Genomic DNA, 24,487 nt, shown 5'->3' with positions numbered 1-24,487 from the left:
TCTCTCTTTCTTTCAAGTAAATAAATAAATCTTAAAAAAAAAAAAAAAGAGGAATCTCAGTTTATTTCTCTGAGCAGGGCAACAATGAGAACTATCAGATATGCGCGGCTGCCCAAACCTTCCCCAAGAAGCAAACTGGTTTTCCAAAGGATGAGCAGCTAATAACACATTCTACAAATACCTGCCACTTGGTTAATAGCCAAAGCCAAGTTAATGTGTCCTGGTTCTCCACCAGGGTCACCCGAGGCTTGAACCCGGGATTCTTCACTGTGGTGTGGTTTTGAGTTCAAAACAACGACAAAGGGGATCCCTGGGTGGCTCAGCGGTTTGGCACCTGCCTTCGGCCCCGGGTGCAATCCTGGAGTCCCGGGATCGAGTCCTTCGACGGGCTCCCTGCATGGAGCCTGCTTCTCCCTCTGCCTGTGTCTCTGCCTCTCTCTCTCTCTATGTCTATCATGAATAAATAAATAAAATCTTAAAATAAAACAAAAAACAAAAAACAAAACAACGACAGAGACCATTTTCTTCTGACTCCCTGCCGGAGTATTATCGCTTTGCTTCCTGTACTCGCTGCTGTAACAAATAGACCAGACATTTTTTTTTTTTCATGGTTAACGTAATAGGGGTATATTTCTCCATCGTCATCTCCTGCCTGGCAGGCTTTCCTCCACTTGATGACCCTGAGATGCAGGCTGCTTCTGCCCTGCCCGTATCTCGCCTGAGATCAGTGATCACCCAGTCCCATGGGAGAGGGAGCAGAGAGGCTGATGCGCATCTAGCCGTCTCTGCCTCATTTCCTTTAGTAATGAGAGTAATCGATGGGCCTTATTTTCTGAGGTCCTTTACACCGCGGTGCCACTTTAGAACAGGCCCAACATTTACGTTTCGCCCCTTATACAAAACCTTCAACTGCCTGTGAAAGTCGTGGAGCAAAAGGGCTAACGCTGCATCCCTAGTGTGTGTGTGTGTGTGTGTGTGTGTGTGTGTGTGTGTGAATTCAGGCCTGTCAGGACCTGTCCCGAAGGCTGAAAGGAATTCTGTTTGCATGAGGTCCGGAGGAGCTTCAAGGAGAGGCAGCGTGTGGCTGAGCATGAGACCAAGCTGGGCATGAGAGCAGGAATCCTTTACCTTGCAGGCGGCGAGCTGGATGAGGAAGGAAACCCTACAAGAAAAGACAATGGTCTGGAACCCCTAGGCCTATGGATTCTGCGCACGGTGCATGGGGCTGGCTGTACAGGGACGTAGGTAAAGACGGCGCCCTTGGTACTTCTGGGATTTACTGCTATAGAGAATCAAACCTGCTACACAGCTTACTGTGTACACATGACTCTCCTACTCTAGTGTCTTCATCACATGCATAACTTGATTATTACAGAAAATGCTTATCCGGGGAGACAGAAGTTGCAGACAATTTTATTGACCATTGCGAGAACTTCCCGATAGACGTATCAATTCTTTATTTTTAAAAAATTTTAACAAGATTTAACTTATTTATTTGAGAGAGAGGGGGAGAGAGAGAGAGAGAGTGAGAATACTCATGTGAGCAGAAGGGAAGGGAAAGGGATAAGCAGACTCCCTGCTGAGCACGGAGCCCATTGCAGGCTCCGTCCTACGACCCTGAGATCATGAGATTTTGACCTGAGCCAAAGAGTCTGACGCTCAACTGACTGAGCCACCCAGGTGCCTCTCAAGTTGTTAATTTAATTTGAATTTTAAAAAGCATTCAATGACAGCTTATAACCTAAACCTTTGGCTTCCAAAATCCTTGCTTTGTTTTGTACATCCATACTAGATGATGGTATCATGAGCCTTCCTCGGCCCCGAGCACACCGCACACCAAAACCCTGTCTTAAGTCAGACTTTGAGATCTCAGGACCTCCTTAGCCGCCTGCGCTCTGAGAGGCTATGAGACTCCACGGACAAGTGCTCTCCTTCACCGCGGTAGCAACAGGCTCAGCTTTGCCCGATCAGTGCATTGTTTGGGTGATGCTCTGCACAGCCAGCGCTCCATGGTGTCTTCTGGTCCAGGGGATTCGTGCCAGCTTCCGAAGGGGAGGGAAACCGTGAGGGCATGAGCATTGTACTTAGGGGAAAAGATTGTCCCCGTGGCAGGTCCAAGCCACTGAGCGGGCCCAACTGTCTCGGACTTCAGCTTACCATGTAAGACGAGGACCCACCTCTAGACTGTGACTGGGAGAAATACAACAGTAGCCAGAGTCCCTGTGAGATGGCAGGATGCAGCGTCCCTGTAGGAAGATGCTGGGAGCGGACTGTGGCAGAAGGACGGGGAAAATAAATGCTGCCCAAGACCATGCTCAAGACGCCCGAGGGGCCCCTGAACTGGCAGCAGTCGATTCCACCGGTGAGCCCCTTCGCCCAGATCTGGGCTACTTTTCCCGGCACTGTGCACCCCAAGCCAGGGATGCATGGCTATGCAAAAAGATTGGCATTTGGGAGACCCCCGTCGTAAAAGTGGAGTCCCTCTGTGATCTGCTGCCAGAGACCAGAGCAGCTGCTAGAAAGAGGAAATACTGGAAGAGCCGAAGAATGCCTGTGAGCTGCCCAAAAAATGGAAAAGAGAGAGAGAGAGAGAGAGAGAGAGAGAGAGAGAGAGAAGGCTCATGGGCTCTGGGGTCTGGAGGAAGAAAAAGAGGAAAGGAAATGAAAAACATGTGATATCCATGGTAGGAAAGAGTCGGGACCACAGGAGGACAATCTACCACAAGAGAAGATAGCTGCCTTGGTCCCCACGAACTGAGATATTATCACCCCGAGGACAATAGGACTGTGGACCAGCATCTAATTCAGGGCTGGGTGAGGGAGGGGGGGAAGAAAAATTTATCATCACTGCAGGGTAAATATTTGCATTAAATGCCTCTGATAAAACCTTCACTTTCCCCTGGAGAAAATTATCAGGTCATCATTGGTCATTCATACCATAAATTAGATTAGTGAATCAGCTCACTTTCCTCCTGATAGTTACAGGAGGAGGGAGAAAAGTTGAGTTTGTAGGAGGGTAGGGGGAGCTGGAGGGGCGTAGGGGTCCTGGGGGCAGGCGAGGGGAAAGTCATGAAGAGCTTGGCACGCTTCAGAAGAAATCAGATATGACAGGATGTATAATGGGGCCCTGAAGCCAGAGGAAGTAGTATGACATTCAGTGCGTGTGTGTGGGATGTTCACAGGGGGGAAAAGGGCACCAAACAATCTCACTTATGAATTTCTTTCCCAGGCCAGAAATTCTGCATCCTTAGTCGAGCACTGGCTGGAGGTTTCTATCTGTGTGATGGAAATACTTGGTTAGCACTGGCCGATGTGCCTGAAAAAACGAATATTTTACTTTAAAGGTAGTGTGGAAAAGACTTTAAGACTAAAACAGAAACCTCAAAGATCTGAGCTTTATTTGTGAAGACAGTGGCCCATTTCTCTGCAAGTGGTGCAGATCAACCGCTGGAGGATGGAGAGAGCCTCTTCACTCAAACCCACGTGCTGAGAAACCAGCACTGAGGATCTGAGAACTGGGTCTGTGTCCTTAGAGAACCCTGGTGGCCTTCAGCTGAGCTTTCTGTTATATGTTTTGAGGCCTCGTAAGAATTGTAAACTGTCCTTTCTCCTAGTTTTCCGGCTGCAAAACAGAAAAAATAAATAAATAAAAACAAGGGCCAAAGAGTTATTTCACTTGGAGAAGGTCCCAGGAAGACCCAAATAATTTGTCAAGCGGAACAGATGGGGTCAGAGAAAAAGACTGGGGACAGGACATCCATCTGAAGAGCCTGGTCCTTGTTGGTAGTTGACCCCAAAGACATCCTGAGAGTCCTACACCCTCTGAAAGTGACACATCATCACCTGCATCATCAGCCTCATCATAGTAATATTTACTTAGCTAGCAAATATATACATGGAACACAGAATGTTGCATTAAAAATAACATATATTGAGCTTACCATTAACACGGAGAAGTTTAAAGAGGTAAACAAACAAAACGATTGGTTTTTTTTTTTTAATTTTTTTTTTTTTTTTTATGATAGTCACAGAGAGAGAGAGAGAGAGGCAGAGACACAGGCAGAGGGAGAAGCAGGCTCCATGCACCGGGAGCCTGACATGGGACTCGATCCCGGGTCTCCAGGATCGCGCCCTGGGCCAAAGGCAGGCGCCAACCGCTGCGCCACCCAGGGATCCCCAAAACGATTGGTTTTAATCTTGCTTTTGATAAAGCAGATCAATAAACAAACCTATCCATGGTCACAAAACACAAATATACAGAGACACAAAATCCATGATTTATTTATTCAGCTCCTGATTGATGGACACATTCTGTTTGTTCTCCTCCTCCTCTTTTTTTATTTTTATTTAAAAAAAAAATTTTTTTTATCACAGATTTTGCTGCCATGAAGATCTTTGTATGAACATCTTGGTGAACATTCACTCAGATGCCCGTATGTCAAATGTCCAGCACTAGGAATACACATAAAATCATGTTAGGTCACAGCCACCCTTCACTGAGCAACTACTATGGTCTGAGAAAAGTTCTCTATATATGTTTTTGGGTTTTTTGGGGGGGAGGGGAGAAAGCAAGCACACATGCATGAGAGGGAGGGTAAGGGGGTACAGAGGGGAAGAGGGTGAGGGGCAGGGGCCGAGGGAAAGACTGGTAAGCAGGCTCTACGCCCAGCCTGACTCCCACTCAAACTCATGACCCTGAGATCACGACCTGAGCTGAAATTAAGAGTTGGACGCTTCACCAGCTGAGCTCCCTCCAGGTGCCCCGAGGCTTCTCTATATTATTTTTAACCCCTATAGCAACGTAGCAAGGCCGTCAATGCCATCAGTGATTCCAGGGGACGAGCCTCCTCCTGCCCAGGTGGCAGAGCTATGAGTGGCAGCGCTGGACCCGAGCTCTCCGTCTTTGTGACTGGAGAGTGGCGCGGTCGTCTAAGGGTTATCAGGCCCATTTAAGATGAGATCGGGCAACGGGAAGGGCCTTAGCCATCTCCTAGCCCGAGTCTTTTAATTTCGGAGATGGCAGGGAGACCTCAAACTCTTTGCCAAAGACTGTGGAGCTAGGTTGGGACCGAGGTCTTTTCACCCAGGACAGTGTCCTCTTAAGCACGGTGGTGGGTTCGCATGTTAGGGGCCACCGAAGCCCTTTTTCCAGAGAAAATCTTGTATTTTCTCAGTGCTACTCTCCCTGAATCAAGGGAGGGGGCCCAGAGCCTGGCTGCCCCTCGTCCTCCACCCCTTCTTTCTCTCCTGGCACCACCGGGGAGCAATTTGAAAACCACTGGTGTGGAAGCCACATCGGTGGCATTCATCATCCTGGGTGTACTGGGCGACCCAAAGCTCTGGCGTCTTCCTCCACATGGCAGCGCAGGCCTCGGGGGCCACCCTGCATGCTCTGGGCCCCCTGCCCCCATCCTCCCGGGGGAGGCCCTGGTGCTGGGGCCGCTAGGGCTTCTTGCTCATCGGGCACGCGATGACGGAAGGTGTGCCGGGACCCCGGGGTTGTAAGGCCTGCAATGATTAATCCTAGAAGCAACAGGGGAAGAGTCGAAGGAAGGAGAAATAATCAAGGCTTTTTTAAAGTGCGAAGCTTTCTCCTGCTGCCCGGGGTAGCGTTGGTGGAGAAGCGTGGCTGTGCGGCTGACAAGCGCGATAAGCCTTCTCGGGCCGGGCCGGATGCACCACGAGGAGATGGGTAAAAGCACCAGGAGCCATGCGTCTCTAAAGGAAGCCAAACAGGAAATTTGATGTGAATCATCAGCAAGGCGACTGTGTGAGTGCGGCCGTGCAGCTCGCCGGAGGTGAAGCGGGGCTGAGGGGCGACGAGCGGGAGAGGGCCTGGCAGCCCAGGCCGGGTTAGAGACGCAGAGTGCCCGGGGCCTGGCCCAGGCCGGGTTAGAGACGCAGAGCGCCTGGGTCCTGGCAAGCTGCTGTGAGCGGATCCTGCTGTCTCTGAGGCACCGTGGGAGCCTCTGGCAGACGGCGTGGCCGCGGCTCATCTTGTGCCCATTTGCCCACCGAAGTCTGTGTCACCTGCCACCACCACGGGGGCCAGGAGGCAGTTGGCAGTGTCACACTTGCCAGCAGGCACAGAATAATTGGGGTCACCCACAGGCAAGCCGGGCTCCATTCAGTACGGCCTCTGTCTGAAGTGGGGGAGGCCCCAGGAGCTGCTCTCTGGGAGAGGCTCTCCTACTCCCCAGTCTTCTACTCCCGTTGGTCCCCCCCCCACAGGAAATAGGAGGGAAAGGTGGGAGCCGCGATGCTGACAGAAGGGTGGCCAGCTCCGAGCACCGAGAGAACGGGGGGCTCCCTTTCCTCCTCAAGGCAATCCTGGAGGTAACACTGCCTCCTGCTCCCACCGCCTCCCACCCCGAGCCTCAGAGGCGACCACGTGTGCAGGCCCGTCAACAGGCTGCCCACGAGAGGATATCGAGGTGGTTTGAAGACCTTCGAGTCCTATCCCGTGGGGACACTCACAGAGCACCGCAGGGCGGAATGGAAGTCGGTAGGAAGTGTGGTCCGAGGACTGGACTGGGACTCTGAGCAGTGGCTCCCAGGGCCCCTCTTGCCCCTGGACTCTTGGGCCTAACTTTCTTCTCTTTCCTTTCCTGTTGTATATAGAGGCTAGCCTCGAGGCGCTCTGAGGCCGTCCCCACCAGCACCCGCTGCCCCCCACCACCCCGCACTCCGCGGCTCCCCTCTCCAAGCCACCTCGTGTAGCGGGGACTCTAATGCTCACTGAGTATCTGCAATGACATCGTTCAAAGCACGTTATACATACAAACCCACTCAACCATACAACCCTTTATGGGTAAATACTATTACTTTTGTCTTATGGATGAAGGAACTGAGAGAAATTATGTGACTAGCTTTGGGTCACACAGCTAGGAAGCGCCCAAGCCAAGACAGAAACGCCATATACTACCCCAAAAGTGTACGGACGTTCAAAAGTGGGCAGATGTGTGCTTGCTTCGGCAGCACAGATACAAAAGTGGGCAGAGGACTTGACACTTCTCTGAAGAAAACACAAACGGCCAGTAAGCACAGAAAAGATGTCCAATAATAACTAATCATTAGGGAAATGCAATCAAAACCATAATGAGGGATCCCTGGGTGGCGCAGCGGTTTGGCGCCTGCCTTTGGCCCAGGGCGCGATCCTGGAGACCCGGGATCGAATCCCACATCAGGCTCCCGGTGCATGGAGACTGCTTCTCCCTCTGCCTATGTCTCTGCCTCTCTCTCTGTGTGACTATCATAAATAAATAAAAATTAAAAAAAAAAACCATAATGAGATACCGCTTTGCCTATTAGGATGGCTATTATTAAAAAAAAAGAAAAGAAAAGAAAAAGCAGCAACAACAACAACAAAGAAACCAACCCAGAAAATTACAAGTGTTGGGTGAGGATGTGGAAAAATTGGTATCCTGTGCTTGCTTGTGGGAATGTAAGATGGCGTAGCTGCTGTGGGGAAACAGCGTGTTCTTCGAGAACCTAAATATGGGATTACTGCATTGATCCAGCAATCCCACTCCTAGATATATTTACCCTAGAGAACCGGAAGTAGGAACCCAGATAGATCCTTGTCCACCGGTGTTCACAGCAGCCTTATTCACAGTGGCCAAAAAGTGGAAACAACCCCAAAATCCATCTACAGATGAATGAACAAGTGCAATGTCATATATCCATACAATGGAATATTCTTCAGCCTCAGAAGGGAATGAAGTTCGGACCCACACTGTGACATGGATGATCCTTGGGGACATTATGCTACTTAAACCGGTCCCAAGAGCACAAACACCGCACGGTTTCACTTCCATGGGGCCCGTCCGGAATAGGCAAATTCACAGATACAGAGACTGGAGGTCACGGGGACAGGGGCACGGGCCGCTGTTGAAGGGGCGCAGAGCGTCTGCTTGAGATGAGGAAGAGGTTCTAGAGTAGTGACGGGGGCACCACAACGTGGATCTACTCTGGGCCGCTGAACCACACACTTAAAAAGGGTTGAAATGGTAACTATTGCACTATGCGTATTTCACCACCACAACGGAGGGGTGCAGAGTCCTCCCTGTGGCTCGGGCGCCGCGGCCCCGGCTCCTGCCGTCCCCTCCAGCTGGGCCGTAGCTCCTCCACCTGGGCCAGGCTCCCCCGCTGCTCTGGGCCCCTTTTCACCACCCCCAGGAGGAGGGTGAAGCCGTGCTGTTCAGCAAGAAGTCTTCCCCCGTCTACACCGGTGTCCCGGGCTCTGTTAGGAATCTCCCTAAGACTTGGGGGTCTGCGCCACGATGCTGACGATCCCAACACTGAATTATGTTGTCTTGTAGCAGCGTCTGCATGTGCGGTGACTCTGGGCCACCATCCAGCTTCTCCTGGGGCCCCCAGGAAAGGCCAGGGGTGGAAATGCAGCCCAGGCCGAGCGCAGGCTTCGGGCCTTGCCTTGAAGCCAACCTGCCGCTGACTTTTCCGTCCACTCTGGCCTGTCGCTCGCCTCTGCGGGGCCTGTGTTGAGGGACTTGCAATCTCCCACCTTGGGACCGAAGTGGGGACAGCTGAACGTGGTTGGGGGCCGCAGGAGGGGACTAGCAGGAGCCGGCCAGGCCGAGGTGGGCTTCGGAAGGCAGGTGGCCCCTCGGACACTGCTCTTGGAGGAGCAGCTTCAGGGACCTCCTGTGTTACCAGCTCTGCCGTCTCCTCCCCGTCGGATTTCCTCGCCCATTTAGCTCTGGGCACAGACCCAGCGGGGAGGGACCCGGACCCAGGGCGACAGGGCCGTGGCTGGCCGCAGGTGTGGCGCGTGTGCAAACCCTGGCCTGCACTCAAGTCCCCCTCATTGCACCTCCCCCGAGTCGCTCGCAGGTAGGTCGCCCTGGGAAGAAGTGATGCAGCGGGGAGCCCAGGAGGGGAGGCGCGGGAATAGGAAGCCTTCGCAGCGTCACACACTAGGCAGCGCTTTTGAAACATGCTAATTCATTGGAGGCACCCTCGGTGGCCCCCCCCCCCCCCCCCCGGTGACGGAGGGCACAGGGGCTGCAGGTGGACGCGTCGAGACACGCCTGACCCGGGGCGGGGGCGGGGGCGGGGGCGGGGCGGGCCCTGCAGGCGCGGCTGCAGCCCCGCGCGGAGCCCTGAGGACCCCCCGCGGCCGGAGCGTGACGGCAGCGACCTCTAGCGCGCGGCCCGGGGACTGCACGCGGCGGGGAGTCCTCGGGAATTCGGGGAACAAAGGCGAGAGCGGCGCTCCGGGTCCCGCGGTCGGGGCGGGCGGCTGGGCCCTCCCCCCTCCCCCGCCCCCGCCCCGCCCCGCCCCCCGCCGCTGCCCGCTGCTGGGCTCCGCGGTTTTGCCCTTCCCTCGGCCGGTTTCCTCCAAGAGGAATCTGGTTTCCAAAGGCTTCTCGGTTGCCTTTGGGGCTTAACCCGGAGAGCTCGCCGCGGGCCCCGGGGTGTGGGGGGGGGGAGGGGGAGGGGGGAAGGGGTGCGGGGGAGAGGGGCGGGGCCCGGGGTGCGGGGGAGAGGGGAGGGCCCGGGGGGTGCAGGGGTGCGGGGGAGAGGGGCGGGCCCGGGGGTGCAGGGGTGCGGGGGAGGGAGGCGGGCGGGGGGTGGGGTGTGCGGGGGAGAGGGGTGGGCCCCGGGGGGTGCAGGGGGGAGAGGGGAGGGCCCGGGGGTGCAGGGGTGCCGGGGAGAGGGGCGGGCCCCGGGGCTGCAGGGGTGCGGGGGAGGGAGGCGGCTCCGGATGCGGGGGAGAGGGGCCCTGGGTGCAGGGCATGGCCCAGGAAGCCCCCGCCCCCCCGCCCCCCTGCTCGCCCCCCACCCCGCCCCCCACCCACTTGCACCCACTTCTTCAGAGCAGAGATGCTGCGTTTTATTTGTTTTTTAATTCACGTGTTTTGCTGTGCTCTTGAGCTGCGCGCGGCAGGGGTGCCGGGGTGCCGGGGTGCCGGGTGCCGGGTGCCGGGGTGCGGGGCCCTCCCGGGTCTTGAGGCCCCTCCGCCCAGGCGGTGGATGGGGCTGGGAGCGCGGCTGGGAGCGGGGTCATCCTCAGCGGTGACCTGCTGAAGCCCAGCCTCGGGCCGTGACATCGTGCGCGGGGTGGGGGGTGACTGGGGCGCACGGGGGGCCGCGGCCCAGCGACTCGGAGCGGTGAGGAGCCAGGAGGCCTGCGGCAGGTGTGGGGTCGCCCAGCAGGTTGACCAGAGGGCATGGCTGGGCCTGTGGAGCCTGTGGCCCGGCTTGGGAACAGGGTTGGGACAGGGGCGGGGACAAGTTCAGGCCAAGGGAGAGGGCCCCAGGGAGGAGGCTAAGAGCTCGGGGCTCTGGGTGCAAGGGTTCAGCGCCCGGGGCTCCGGTGAGGTGGGAAGCTGTCCCAATCCCAGCCCGAGAAGGAAGAAAAGCAACATAAGGACGATGGTGTGTACAAGCGACACCAAGAGAAGAGGGTGCCTGTGGCTGGGGCGGGGAGGCTCGGAGGGGAGGCTCGAGGGGAGGCAGATTCAGCCGGATGAGGCCTACGAGGCCTACGGGGGGAAGACTCCCTCCTGGGAAAGGATGGGGTCTGTTCTGGGGCTGTGACAGGCCAACAGGACAGGGACGCCCAGAGCCAGAGAGGAAAAGACCGCGGGATTTGCCGGCGACCTGGACTAGGGGTTGGTCAGGAAGGGTTAGGACTCCGAGGCCACAAGGATTTCTCCGAAGCTCAGTCAGGGACCCCGCCCAGTGGTGGCTGGGCCAGCCGGGCACTCAGGCAGGGCCAGCTTTCCTGGAGGTAGACGGACGGTGAGCCGGGCGAGGATTGTGCCCTGGGAGCAGAGTCCCAGTTCTGGCTGTCCCCCTTCTATGCCCGAGGCGGGACTCGACCCCAGGACCCCGGGATCGTGACCTGAGCCACCCAGGTGCCCCACTTTCCCAGATGTTTACATGGCTCGTTCCTTCACTTGATTCAGCTTTCTGCTCAGACGTCACCTCCGTGGTGAGAGACCTTTCCTAGCTAAGGGGACACCCCTGACTTTCTCTGTCCCCTTGCCCCACTGTCTTTTCTTTATGGCACTTCACGGCCACCTGCTAGATACTTACCTGTGCTTTCTTGTAACTCTTCGGGCCGCTCTGTTACATCGAACACTGAACCTTCCACACATCCAACAGCGCCCGACACATGGAAGATGTTCAATAAACGTTCATTCACCAGGTCTCTTTCAGATGTCTCTAGATGTCACACTGCTGGCATGTCTTTCCTCCTGGAGATGCTGTCGTCTTTATGATGTCAGTTCTTGTCTCCTACTTTTTGATTGCGATTTCTTTGTTTTCTCTTTTCCTGTTTTTCAAGGCTCGGGTTCTTCCCCGGTGCGCTTCTCTTGCTCCGCTTTATTCGCTGGGGACCAGGAGTGCCCTCAGAGCTTTCTCTCCCACAGCTGTGCCCCTGTCTTGGCATCTCATCTGAATTCCAGGCCCATATTTCCAGCTGCCTGGTGGCCATTTCCCATTTAGGAGTCTTCTTGTCCCCTAAAGCCCCCAAATCCTCTTCCACTGTTGGAGCCACTGTCCCCTGCCAGTGTCACTTCTTAAGGTAGAAAGAAAGGAGTAACTTTTCTCTTACTTTTCTTTCTTAGAAAGAAAGGTAAAAACTTTTCCATTTCTTTTTTTTCCCATCTTAACAATTTTTTCCCCCAATCCACACCAAGTCCCATAGTTTCTTCTTTCAGAATTCATTTAAGGAAATATTTATTTACTGCCTAGTGTATGCAAAACACCGTGTGGATGCTTTGGAGTTGGTGCTGTCAAGATTCATTTTCTACCCTCGGGGAGTTTGTAACCAAAGCTTAGAGGTAAAACATGTTCAGGAATAGTAATTTAAGGAGGAAAATAATGAGTTACAGATTTGAGTTACGAGGATGCAGAAGGGGAGAAAATGACTTCCACGTGAGTTCAGGGAGGCTTTGAGAAAGAGGGACATTTGAGATGGGTGTGAAAGTTAGGTTGTGCTCGGACATGTCGACCCTGGGGTTGGCCGTCCGGCCAGAGGGAATAGCATGGACAGACCTCCAGAGGCAAGACAGCCGTCAGCGAGGAGGGAAGATGACCACCGAGCTGGGGGGAGCCTAGAGTGGAGCCTCTAAGGGTGTGCAGGAAGGTGAAGAAGACAGGCAGGGCACTTACTTCTGTTCGAAGGCCTTGGAAAGATTTTCAAAAATGCTGTGCAGGTGAACAGTGCACTGGACCTGCGTTTCCGGAGAGTGAATCTAGTTCTAACTCAGCCTTGGAAATGGGTTGGGGATGAGAAATGCAAGACAGGGCGCAAGCATCCAGGCTGGAAGTCGCAGCCGCCCGCATGTGGGTGGGAGAGGTAGAGGCCGACGTGGAAGCCAGGCACGGGGGATCCCGGGGCCACTGGCGAGGTGGAATGAGCAGAACTTGGCATCCAAAGTTTGTGAACACGGAGCACAAACAAGAGGGAACCGTGGCACAAAAAGTGATGCTGAGATGTTGGGCCCCAAAGTGTCCGAGCCTCAAGCCAGAAACGGGGAAGACCGGAGGATCAAGTGTGCGGAGGAGAGTGGCCCGGGGGACATCCAGCATGGGGCTTTCTAATAGGTGATTCAGCCCGTGAGCCTGAAACTCATGACGGTGGCCAGACCCAGAAATGGCAACCTGGAGGCCCTCCCAAGGGAAGGGTGGAGGTCAAGAGGCCGACCACGGTCGCCAAGGTGTGGTTGAGAGAAGACGAGGTGGCCCAGGACGGTTCCTTGTGAAACCCCTATATTGATGTGCTGGGGGAGGAGGACTCCAGGGAAGGGGCGTGAGGAGAGGAGGGAGGGGAGGACGTGTCAGGAAGACGAGGGTGGCAGTGTCAGGAAGGAGTCGCAGACATCAGGCAGGGTGGAGGACCCGGGCAGGGTGACGACGGAGAAAGCGCGGTGGGGTTTACGTGACCCTGTGTCCTTCCGTCATCCTATGCCTCCCCCCATGCTCCCCTGTGGCGACCGTCCCCTCCCACACCTGGGAGCCTCCCTTCTCCCTGCTCCCGCAGGCCACCAACTCCACGATTCCTCTCTGATGCCAGTTCTCTATTCTTCGTGGAGCCAGAGAGGTGTCGTGGGAACAAAATTAGGCAAAGGGTGGAGAAACCCGCTCCCCTGGCTCTGCCAGCGAATTAGCCGTGGGCGCTCGGGCAGGGTCCTCGAACCCGTCGGCCTCTAAGTTCCCTTACTCTCTAAGCCCTGGGATCTCCTTCTATAACAGCAAGACCCAAACAACTCTCCCAGGGTTTATTGGGGTCTCCCCCACACCCTCCAGTCTGCCTCTCCAGCCTCACTCTCCAGGTTCTCAATGTGCTCCGCATGGTCACACTGGTCTCCTCCTGGTTCTGTCACCAGCCTGCACGGATGCCCGCCTCTGTGCCTTCTTCCTCTTGGCTTTTCGTGCCTCCCCTCTGCCTGTGTCACTCCTCAACTCCTCCCCGGGCCAGCTCAGCACCCGCTTCCTTCCAGGAAATGTTCCCTGGCCCCCCAGTTCTCACTGGTATGTCTTTCTGTTGAATTCCCGGGCATCTACACAGAACATCTAAATCCTGTTTTTAATTATTTTTTAAAAAAACTTGCCATTGTTTTGGGCACCGTTAGTCTCGGTTCTCCCGTGAGTTGTAAGCTCTTTGGGGGGGAAACGAACCACATCTTTTGTGTCCTTTGTATTTCTTACAGCATATTGCTCAGCATATGTCACCGAACGCCTGGTGTGTTCTTTATGTACATGCGTCGGTCAGCGTCCCTCTGAGAAGTGTAACACACAAACACCCACGGAGAGACTTATTTTAAGGATCGGTGAATGTGACTGTGGGGGCCTGGAAAGTCCTAAATCCATAGGGCAGGCAGCAGCCTAGAAACACAGGCAGCATTTCATGTTACATCTTGAGGCGATATCTCTTTGAGCAACCTGTTTTTGTGCTGAAGGCCTTCAACTGATTGGACGAGGCCCACCACAACCTTGAGGGTCATCTCCCTAAAGTCACCTATTGTGGATGTTAACCACCTCTACCAAATGCCTTCAGAGAAAAATCCAGATTACTGCTTGATTCAGTGACTGGGTGGTATAGTCTGCCCAAACTGACATGAAACCGACCATCACGGCACACTTGCTCGTGGAATCATATTGGGGGGTAATTCATTGTACAGGATTCAGCAAGGGTGAATCTTCGGAACTAGAGTGGAAGGATCCATGAGAGACATTAGTAAGGAGCAGGGTGTCTCCAGGGTGTTCAGGGGGTGGAAGCACTACGGTGTTCCTGGGTGAGCTGGTTGCGGAGAAGTTTATGAATTAGCAGGAATCTGCAGATTCTGGGTACTTGGCGGTTAAGAGGAAGAGAGGGGGGCATTACTCTTAGAAGGTACTGGAAATATGTCTATGCAGAAAAAGGGGTGGGTGGGGTTGGGGCAAGATGGGGAGGGGGAGTAGGAGAAGAGAGTGAAAGGAAGAGAGATTAGGGAGAGAGAGAGAAGGAAAAAGCCAGCGAGTGAGAGAGAGAGAGACCCAGAACTTTAACATCCCAAGTCTTCGTTGTATATGGCTAAGTGAAACCGAGGTGAACGGAAGTGGCTTCAAAATTAGGCAGAGATTTTGCTTTTTCCTCAGGCACTAGACAGAAACTGATGAGAGACTGGGAATACGAGAACAAAGTCGATAGGAACCCACGGAAGGCAAAGCAGATGCCTCTAGTGAGGAGAGAGTTCTTGACAGATTTTCAGATGACATAAAGCCAATTTTTATCTGGAAAGGTTTATATCAGATGAATTTGGGGAGATAAAATCTTGAGGGAGTAAAAAAAAAAGAAAACTCCCCCAAACAACCCAAACAAATACAAAAGCCAAACAAAACTGCTTATAGCAGAAATCCAGATATTTGCTGCAAAAACAATTAGTAATAGCATTGCTGGAGCATTCCCGAAATAGACGAGCTTCCCCATTAGCCTTCTGTGAATTCGAGCAAAGAGGCATCATTATACAAATTATACGCCTGGAGAAGGGGCTTCTGCACCGGGATGAACTTGTAAAAACGTTTAAACCGAAGGCAATTTCGCCTCTGTAATTTGCTCTATTCCCCTTGCTATCATCGAAGATATTTATGCCTGAGCAGATTTCTCACTCCCAATCTGATTTCTCCTCTTTCTTAATCCAGCCATGAAGTCATAAAATCCCCTGTTTGGGACAATATGATTTGCTGCCATGGAAACAATTACGATATCATAAATTCCTCCTTGCTCCGTGAGAGGAGAGAGGAAAAGCAATAACGCTGTGATTGTGCAGTTCGATAGTACCCGCCATCCGGCAGTCACCAACTAGTGAATGTCATCGATTCGCACATGGGGACAACGGCAGCGGCAGGCCCTTGTGCCTCGTCTCCAGCCCTGGGATTTTAGACCGTGGCAAGAATGTCCGGATACTTGTGACGCCCACCCCGAGGAGCAGCTAAGGAGCCAAACTCTTGGTCTCCATCGCTGTCCTCGGAGGGGACGGGGTGTCGGCTCCCCTCCCAGCCCCTGGGCTTCACCCACTGTCCCTAGTTGTGAGAGTATCTGGCGGAACCCAGTCTGAGAAACAAAAGGCCTTGGTGGTTGTCGTAGTGGTCAAAGTATTTACATCCATAGGAATAGGGAGGACGTTCCAGCGCTCTCCTCCAGCTCCACCCTGGCCTGACCCGCCCTCCTCCATCCTCTCTAGACGCTCAGTGTCTTGGTTCCTGGCCATTGCTAAGGGCCTGGGGTGGCCCCTCCCACATAGAGACCCCGTCCGGGGCTCTGGAGGCGCCCCAGCAATGTTCACCTGGACGGACTTCTGAAAACATCCACACTCTACCTTCCTCCTGTGTCGGGAGCTGTTGGACTGGCCTCTGGGATTCTGCCGAGGGGGTGGTCGTGGGGGGGGGGTTAGGAATGCCTTGGGACTCGGTGGTTAGCAGTCACGTCGGTTGCTAGTTGAATTCTTGCTAGCCGTGGCTGAGGGCAGGGGCTTCCGGAAGCCTCTTCTTGCCTTGCCTGCGCTGCCCCTCCTGCCTGGTCAGAGGTAGTCATACGTCCCTAGGACCCATCACTGGAACCTGGCATTGTGGGCCCTCCTTCTTCAGGGAGAGATGTGCGACATGCAATAATTCATCCTTTATTTTGGAATGGATGCCCCGGCATTCCTTAGATCACCGGGAACCTAAGTTGTTGCTATTATTATTATTATTATTTTATTATTATTATTACTTTTTTCAAGGATGTGGTGGGTTCCTCAGCCTGCATACGGCTTATTTCCTAGCCTCCTGAGGGCACGTGCCTTAGTTAGGCTTGCAACGTACTTTCTAGCCACTTCTTGCTCATCCAACCCCATGAGCATAATGTCATTAGTGTATAAAAGGACCAGTGTGAGATTCTGTGGGATGTGTAACCAGTCTAGGTTTTTATTTTGGACTCTGTTAGGACAGAAGGTGGGAGAGTTCATATTGCCCTCAAACCCGACTATAAATATGCTGTTATGTGCTTCTGATCCTCTTTTTTGATAGAGACGGAGAAGAATACATTTGCCAGACCCGTGGCTGCGTTCCACATACCCCAGGCCCTGTGCATCTGCTCTAGCAAAAATGCCACATCTGGTAGAGCAGCTGCGTTGGCCTCGACTGAATGGCAGCCACCTAAACCGTCATCCTTCAGGATCTGTCTGATTTTTGCAGGAGCCAGGCTGGTGACCGGAATGGAGGTACGATGGGGTTCACCAACCCTATGGCCCCTTATGGGTTTTCTTCCTGCCATTCCCCGCAGAAAGCTATCTTGTTTTGTGATTTACTATTTTGAACTGGGTTTGGGAGGAGTGTGGCTTCCACTTGGCTTTCCCACAGACCAGTGTGGGTGTGTGTGCATCCAATTTTTCATCTGGGGACCATGGAAATGATAACCGATGGGTCCTTGGATTCAGTGGGCCCAGTGTAAGCGAATCTGGGGCCTGGCTACACTCGTTTATTACCTGGAACCCTGTGTCCTCATTGGAAAAGGAGGGCCAGATTGATGCTTTGAGGCTCCAAAGGTCCGCGTCAAGTCAGCTCTTGTATTTGGTAGACCTCGCCATGTGCAGGGTCTCCCTGTCCTTGTGAGCCTGAGGCATAGGGCCACACAGCCTCTCTGGGGAAGGACTAGAGGAATTGTTAGTGGATGCACCTGCCATGATGTTGTAGGGTCCTTCCTCCCTGGACCCAGACTCTCTTTTATTGGGTTCCAGCAGGTCCATAAAACTTGCTGGGATCTATAAACTGGGCAAGGGATCATAGCTTTATACTGGGATGACACCCTCAGCACCCTGATCATTCATCCTTGATTACTTTTAATTTCAGATTGAACAGCATCCTTGCTGGGCGCCCATTAATTTTGTGCGAGGGATGCTAACCCTAGAGCACACTGGCTGCCTCCGTCGTCTCAGAGGATTCAGAACAGTCTGGGAAGTGAAGATGGTTGAGGGCAGTTGCCCAGATATCCCCATCCCATGTCTCACTTGGACGAGATGGACTCCAAGGTCCATTTTCATCCTGAAATATCTTTCAAGAGTGACCTTTTCATCCAGGTCTACCCTTTCCTTGAGGGGCAGCCAGTCATGGGCTATAGGATAGACCATGAAGGTCTGACCTGTGGCTCTGCCACTTACCCCCTGTGGACCTTGAGCAACTTACTTGATGTCCGAGCCTCAGTTTCTTTATCTGTGGAATGGTAACAACGAAATACCTCCCCGGGAGGATGACATGAGTAAATACGTGTGAAGCATTTATAATAATGAGGTTGCCTTTCTCGAAGTATTTGTTGTCCTGGTTCCTTTGCTCAACAGGCTCGGATGCGGCCGTGAATCGTGGCTGCCTCGGCGGGTCTGCGTCCTGCTGCATTTACGTGCTGCTGTGGTTTGGCCTGTCTGGTGTTCAGGCCTCCCCCCGAGCCCCTCAAGGACGCAAGTGTGCTCTGTGGCCTCTCACTCCTGACACGGTGCAGCTGTTGGGCAGCTGTTCTCGCGGCTGAGCGAGCTGCCGGTGCATGAACGCCTGCCCTAGGCTGGGTCCGGCCGTGCGGTGAGTGCCCAGCCTTTTATTCTGCAGCAGCAGCTGGGTCCTCCCCCGGGGTGTGCACAACTGGATCCTCCGGGGACTGCCTGCTGCCTGACTCCTCTGGCGAGCCAGTCGTCCTCCAGGTGCTCCTGGGTCACCATCACCGCTGGCGTCGTCCACCTCACGTCCGCACCTGTGCTCTGGCTTCTTGCTCCGTTGGGCTTTTGTGCACTACTCATTCTTAGCTCTTCTCGGGCTTTCAGCTTATTGGTTAGCTCCTAAAACTCAGCGCCTCAGGTCTGCCCACTTCTGCGCTGACCTCCACGGAGCTTACGCTTTTGGTTCGCTCTCCAGGAGGTACAAAGCAGATGCCTTGTTTCTATTTTGGCTTCTTGTGCTGAGACCCTCACCTAGCTTCTGGCCTCTGGGAGCTGAAGCACCCTTGACAGGTTCCCATCTCCGAGCCTGGGTGTTTTTTGTTTTTTTTTTTTTAATTTTTATTTTATTTTATTTTATTTTAAAAAAGATTTTATTTATTTATTCGTTAGAGACACAGAAAGAGAGAGAGAGAGGCAGAGACACAGGCAGAGGGAGAAGCAGGCTCCATGCAAGGAGCCCGACGTGGGACTCGATCCCAGGATTTCAGGATGAACGCCCTGGGCCGAAGGCAGGCGCCAAACTGCTGAGCCACCCAGAGATCCCATAAGCCTGGGTGTTTGATTGGTATTGCCCCATCATCCCTCCTGGAGCAGGGAAGGCACAGTCACCACCACTCCCCGCTCTGTGCTCAGGATTAATCCATCACCGCACTCTTCCCTTCCGTGTCCCGATGAGGTTGCAGAGAGTGTACAAACCCATAACCAATACTCCCCGCAGCCACTACCGATCAGAGTTGGCGCAGGAGCGACATCCTACTTGCCAACCCTGCATGAGATTGCGGCCTTCGTCCGTGTGACTTCTCTTTACTATTTCCCCTGTGCTTCTCTGCACCTGACCCACCTCCTGCCCATTTGACAGATGAAGCCTGCCCGTCATTCGGAGCTCCTGGCCCCAGCCGCACAGCTCTGGTGTCTGTTGGACATCGGCTTCCAGGTCTCTACAGGATCGGCCGCAGTTGTGCCTGTTAAGGGTCAAAGAGGACTCTTGGCCTACAGTCCCTCTACCACCGCCGTTCCTGAACTGTGCCTAGAAGCAGCTTCCCTGCCTGAGGTTTGAAGGAAGCCCGGAGAAGTCACAGATCTTTTCTGAAATGTACCATTTTCTTTTCTGTGCCTGTTTATGGGATTATCTTTGGGACAGAGCCCAGGTCAGATTGATTCAAAGTGTCTTCCCGGGAATTAATCGTGTAGATAGGGTCTACAAGAGGTAACCACGTTAAACGAGGTCATAGGGTGCTCACTGATCCAGCATGACCGGGATCCTTAGAAAAAGAGGCGATGAGCACGCAGGCAGACACAGAGGAGAGACGATGTGAGGATGGTGAAAAGGTGGCCATTCACATGGGAAAGAGGGAAGCATCAGAAGGAACCGGCCACGTCAACTCCTTGATCTTGTACTTCTAGTGTCCGGCTAACCCTAACTGGGAGAAAATACGTTTCCGTTGTTTCATGTCCCCAGCCTGTGGTACTTTGTTATGGCAGCTCTAGTAACCTAAGACACATGGGGATGTTCTCCAGTGGGCCACGCTTCCCACCACTGCCCTGCCTGTCCCAGTTTAGCCATTCCCATCACTTCTCTGACCCCTGGAGGCCTCACAGGAACAGAGGGGGGTGTTTCTTCTTGATCAAGGGGAAGAGACCTCCATCTACTTCCCTCACGATCTTACAGAGTGGCAGGTTGAGAGATCCTGAATCTTGGCCAGGTATTCATACATTTCATCCCAAATAACCCTTTTATATACTTATGATTCATTTATACTCAGAGCGGCCTTGGGTAGCATGGTCAAGTTTATGCTTCTGGGACTGGTGTTTCTGATGATCCCAGGTCTGGGGTTTAGGAGCTTGAGCAGGTGTGGAGGGAGGGGAAGGTGGCTCTCAGACAGCAGAGCATGGAATCAAGAGAGATCCAAAGGAAAGTTCCGAGGCCATGTCTGAAATGAGGGCCACACAGAGGCTACACATGGAACATTCATCTGAAGAGGCTGGGAAGAGTCTTGGGAAACGAGGTATGAGACAACACGACACAGAATGGAGATATAGGTCAGACTGATCTGCTCCGGGTGATGGAGGAGGGTGGGGGAAAAAGCCATCAGGTCACCTGTAGAGTGCTTGTGGCTTTGTCCCTGGGATGGATGGGAGCTGTTGAAGGGTCAGAAGACAGTCCTATTGCCCTGCATTCAGGAAGGAGGAGCAAAGACCCTCCTCTTTGCTTCTTGGTAAGACTCACATAGGTTGTAGGCCTATATTTGGGAATCACAAACCAAATTAAAGTGTAGAAAGTTCACGGAGGACAGACGTCCCCACCTACCCCAGCACCCTAAGACCTCACCAGTTCACACACGCAGGATTAACAGGGAACTGGCGTCTGGTGGTAATAGTGTCTATCCTCTCCCTCCACCACTCTATCGTATTGTTTTTGTCCTGGAATATACTATTCTTATTTTGATACCTTCTGTGTGAGAAGGTAGAGAATTTTCCCTCCTTCTGAGGTCTCTGTGAGGATAGTTTTGTTTATGCTAGTGGAAGAAAAGCAGAGTTTTTGAGTAATAGGTTGAAGTAAGGCCAGCCTTTGCCCAAGGTGGAACAGACCATGCCAATAATTGTCCTCATCGCCTGTTTTCTAGATTTATCAGTGCTCATGAAGCAATGCTGGCACCATGCCTTTATTATTTCAACTATCCACTGTGTATGGGGAGAATAAATCATTTTTGTCCTCTCTGCACCATAACTTTATATACTTAAAGATTCATGGCTCCCCTTAATCTCTTTCCTCATAAAGCAAACACAGTTGTTCTTATTTGTGTTTTCTTGTAAGACTTACTTTTTAAAAAACCATTTCTTGTTCTCATTTTCCTTTGAAACTCCTTGGGTCTATGTTGATTTTGAAATTTGCAACTTGAGGAAGAATATAGTTAGTATTCCCACCGGGTTTGTACTTATGAAGGCCAAATCAAGAGTAATAAACACGCGCCTATTTGACCTTGGAGTGAATCCCTGATCCCAGCCCGACGCACCACGGTCTATTGTAGTGGGGCCCTCTGTGGACCTCCGAAGTATTTATTACTCATGCTCAGCCAGACCAACAGTCCCAATTCTCAACTTGCTCCATATTTTTACTTCTGGGAATCACTTTGCTGTTTTAGAAATTGAGTCTCATTTTATTGATCTGAGCCCAATCTCTAATTTTGACAATGTACATGTTTTATTATCCTCCCTCACACAATGGGCCATTATTTTCAGTGCCCCGATACTTTATCATAAATGTTTTGGCCTGAAAAGAATCACATCTTTTGAAAATTCAGCATAATAGAGTTCCAAACTGCAAAATAAATGTACCAATTGTGTTATAATCCCCTCGCCGTATCTATGTTATGAAAGGAGGCATTTGCTTCATTAAACAAATATTGGCTTGTGTTTTAAAATCCTCCTCATCACGCCTTTGGAGTATGTATTCGGCTGGCTAAAGAGAAATTTTCACTAATTTATTCATACTTTTGGTAGTTATTGAGATTCCATTGTGAGCAAGGATGTGGAGGACATAAGGGAGATGAGACATGACTACCCCAGCCTTTAGGAACAGGCTCCCCTTTCCAATTGGCCGTGAATCATAACAGGAACTGAGTCTATATTCTCTTCCCTCCTTAGACATAATTCAAATTCATGGTGTTCGATAAAGGCTTATACTATAACTGAGTGCAGTGGGTAACTACTTCCAATAAACTACCCTCCTTCCATCCTCTTCCCCAAACACGTTACCACCATGTTTTTTTATTTGTTTGTTTGTTTTTATTACCACCATGTTTGACTCTAGTCTAATGCATGGGAACTCTAGTTTGTAATTGGGAGCAGAAAAGAAGATAAAATAGATGGAGGAGACACTGTAACATCTGTCCCCACCTGACCCAGGGAGCTGGTGAGTGCTGTGGTTGGGGTGGGGGGACATATGTCAGAAGCTGGTGGAATCATTCAGATGGTGGACAGAAGCTCAGGTTGCAAACGCATGACCCAGCGTGGTGGAGGGGAAGGCTACTCTCTCAGCCACATCAGGAATCTCATGCTGTTCTGGAGTTCTGAAGACTGGACACATTGGAGCCATTAGGACATAATGCCTGTGACATGGGGCTTTAGGTTCTCAGGGTAAGTATGGCCATTTGGAGTGTATGGGAGAGGCTAATTATTGCTCTCTTTGTTCCCCTCCTGAGAATCCCTAATAAATGTAGGCAATGAGGGTGTGACAACTGGCTTAGGGACTTAACAGGTTGTATTTGAGATAAAAGTTGAAGATTCCTAGCCACAGTGGGCAAGACAAAGAGGAATAGGGACTTAACAGGTTGTATTTGAGATAAAAGTTGAAGATTCCTAGCCACAGTGGGCAAGACAAAGAGGAACAGGGAGCAGGAAAAGGGGGAAATTAGTATCTTAAGTTTACATTCCATATCAGCATATTGGGTTCTTGATATATGCTGTCTTACCTCAACCACACAATAGATATCATCCTCCTTCTTTTCAGAGGAGAAAAGGGAGACTAAAAGAGGTTGAGTAACTTGACCAAACCAGGATTTGATTGTATAAGTTTTCTTGGCTCAAAGACTATACCTTTTCCATGATAACATGACTGGGATTCCCTTGTATACTCTTCTGTGGTCCTGTCATATGGCCTAACCATGTAAACTTGGTCTACTTTGGCGGGGGGAGGCCTCACTCTCATAATTATAGAAATGATAATATGACTCATCATCACTCTCCCCTTATAGAACACTTCCAAGGAAACAGAGAGAGTACACAGTGTTTTAGTACACTTCTCTCCCATAATAGAAAAAGTGTCCCAAATCAGGCCTGGGGCAAAACTTTTCTACATGATAAAAATCTATAACCTCCTTCTGGAAAAAAGTGCTTATGCAGTTTTCTGCTGAATTTTAATGGAATGAAGATCTGGTCTAGGAAATCAGTTATCTACCCATCCCGCTGACTCTCAGCTGATTGTCAGAAAGGAGCTCAGGGACCTTTAACCCAGGCATTCTTCTTATTTTGTATCTAACAATGATATTTTCACCATGTTCTTTTCCTGTAAAATATCTCTGACTTGGCCTACCTTAGGCTTTTTCCCTTCCAAACATGATGTAAGCCTTATTTTGATACTTGCTCATAACTAATTTATCTGAAATTTTTTCTTTAGCACAAATAATAATAAATATTAAGAATTAATATTTATTCAATTTCTACAACATGTTAGGCAAGGTTCTAAGGACATTAGTTATTTTGTTTTCATAACAACCAGATAAAGTAGGTACTGTTGGCATCTCCATTTCACAGATGAGAAAATCGGGACCCTGGAAAGTGAAATAATTTGCCCAGCAACTCACGGCTTGTCATATGGTAGAGCTAGGTTGTGAATCCAGACAGCCTGAGTCTTTCTTTTTCCCCGAATGCTTGAAGTCTACCTGCTTTTATTTTTGAAGGTTTGATTACTTTTACCTTCATAGAGCTTTGAATATTGATCTACTTATATTCTCTGTTGGGTTTTGCACTGGCTCTTCAGTTAGAAAAGAGGCAAAATGTAGCCCCTCTGCCTTCATTTGTGGTTGAACGCTGTCATAATCACTCCATCTTTATTCTGATCAAATTCAAATTTTGGCTTTTTTTTGAGGGGGGAGATGGAGAGGTTTTGAACTGAGGAGTGATATGATTGGAGCTGTATCTGCAAAAGCTCACTTTGTGGTCTCTAGAGGAGATGATAGAAGGGCAAGGGTGGAAGGAGGGAGGACACTTGGGAGACACTCCGAGGACTGAGGGCTGATGGTATCTGGGACCAAAGTGTAAGAATAAACTAGAATCTATATATATTTTTGAAGATAAAATGAAAAGGATGAAATGAGTTGGCTATGGGATAAGGAGCCAAAGATAGCTCGATTAGACGCTCTCTCTGGGGACAGGAAGGGAGAGATGGTGCATCTTCTGAGCATGAGTTCTGGACCATCCACATGAGGATAAGATCCGTCAATACCAGCTCCTCTCCACAGAGGAGAAGGTGAAAATCTTCTTTTGCAAACCTTCCCCCTATCCTATTGGAATTTTCCTAAACCCTGAGGTAGAGAATTGCAAGGTTATAATGATTCAAGCTGGTCATGGTTCTTCCTTCTTGACTTTCTCTTTCACCTGTCTCCGGCATTGTATAGTCTCATAATGGTCACGCTTTTGATTTGATTCTTATTATTAATTTTCCCTTTATAAGTTATATTTTCCATATTGTATTAAACATCTTTTGAGGTATCTTTCCAGGCCATGGGCCC

The 24,487-nt window shown here is 51.5% G+C and overlaps 1 long non-coding RNA gene across 2 annotated transcripts; it reads left to right on the top strand.

Moving 5' to 3' along the window:
- Positions 1 to 8,723: 8,723 nt before the first annotated feature.
- Positions 8,724 to 21,867, top strand: LOC140636486 (uncharacterized). Of its 2 annotated transcripts, XR_012033673.1 has the most exons (4): positions 8,724 to 8,853; positions 16,522 to 16,715; positions 17,829 to 18,063; positions 18,588 to 21,867. It is a non-coding gene; the product is annotated as an uncharacterized lncRNA (long non-coding RNA). The 2 variants fall into 2 exon arrangements; XR_012033674.1 differs by lacking the exons at positions 17,829 to 18,063; positions 18,588 to 21,867 and adding an exon at positions 17,344 to 17,810.
- Positions 21,868 to 24,487: the final 2,620 nt, after the last annotated feature.

Source organism: Canis lupus, chromosome 7 (assembly GCF_048164855.1).
Source record: "Canis lupus baileyi chromosome 7, mCanLup2.hap1, whole genome shotgun sequence".
Lineage (NCBI taxonomy): Eukaryota > Metazoa > Chordata > Mammalia > Carnivora > Canidae > Canis > Canis lupus.
The sequence above is the reverse complement of the archived record's forward strand: the minus strand, read 5'-3'. Positions and strand labels throughout refer to the sequence as shown.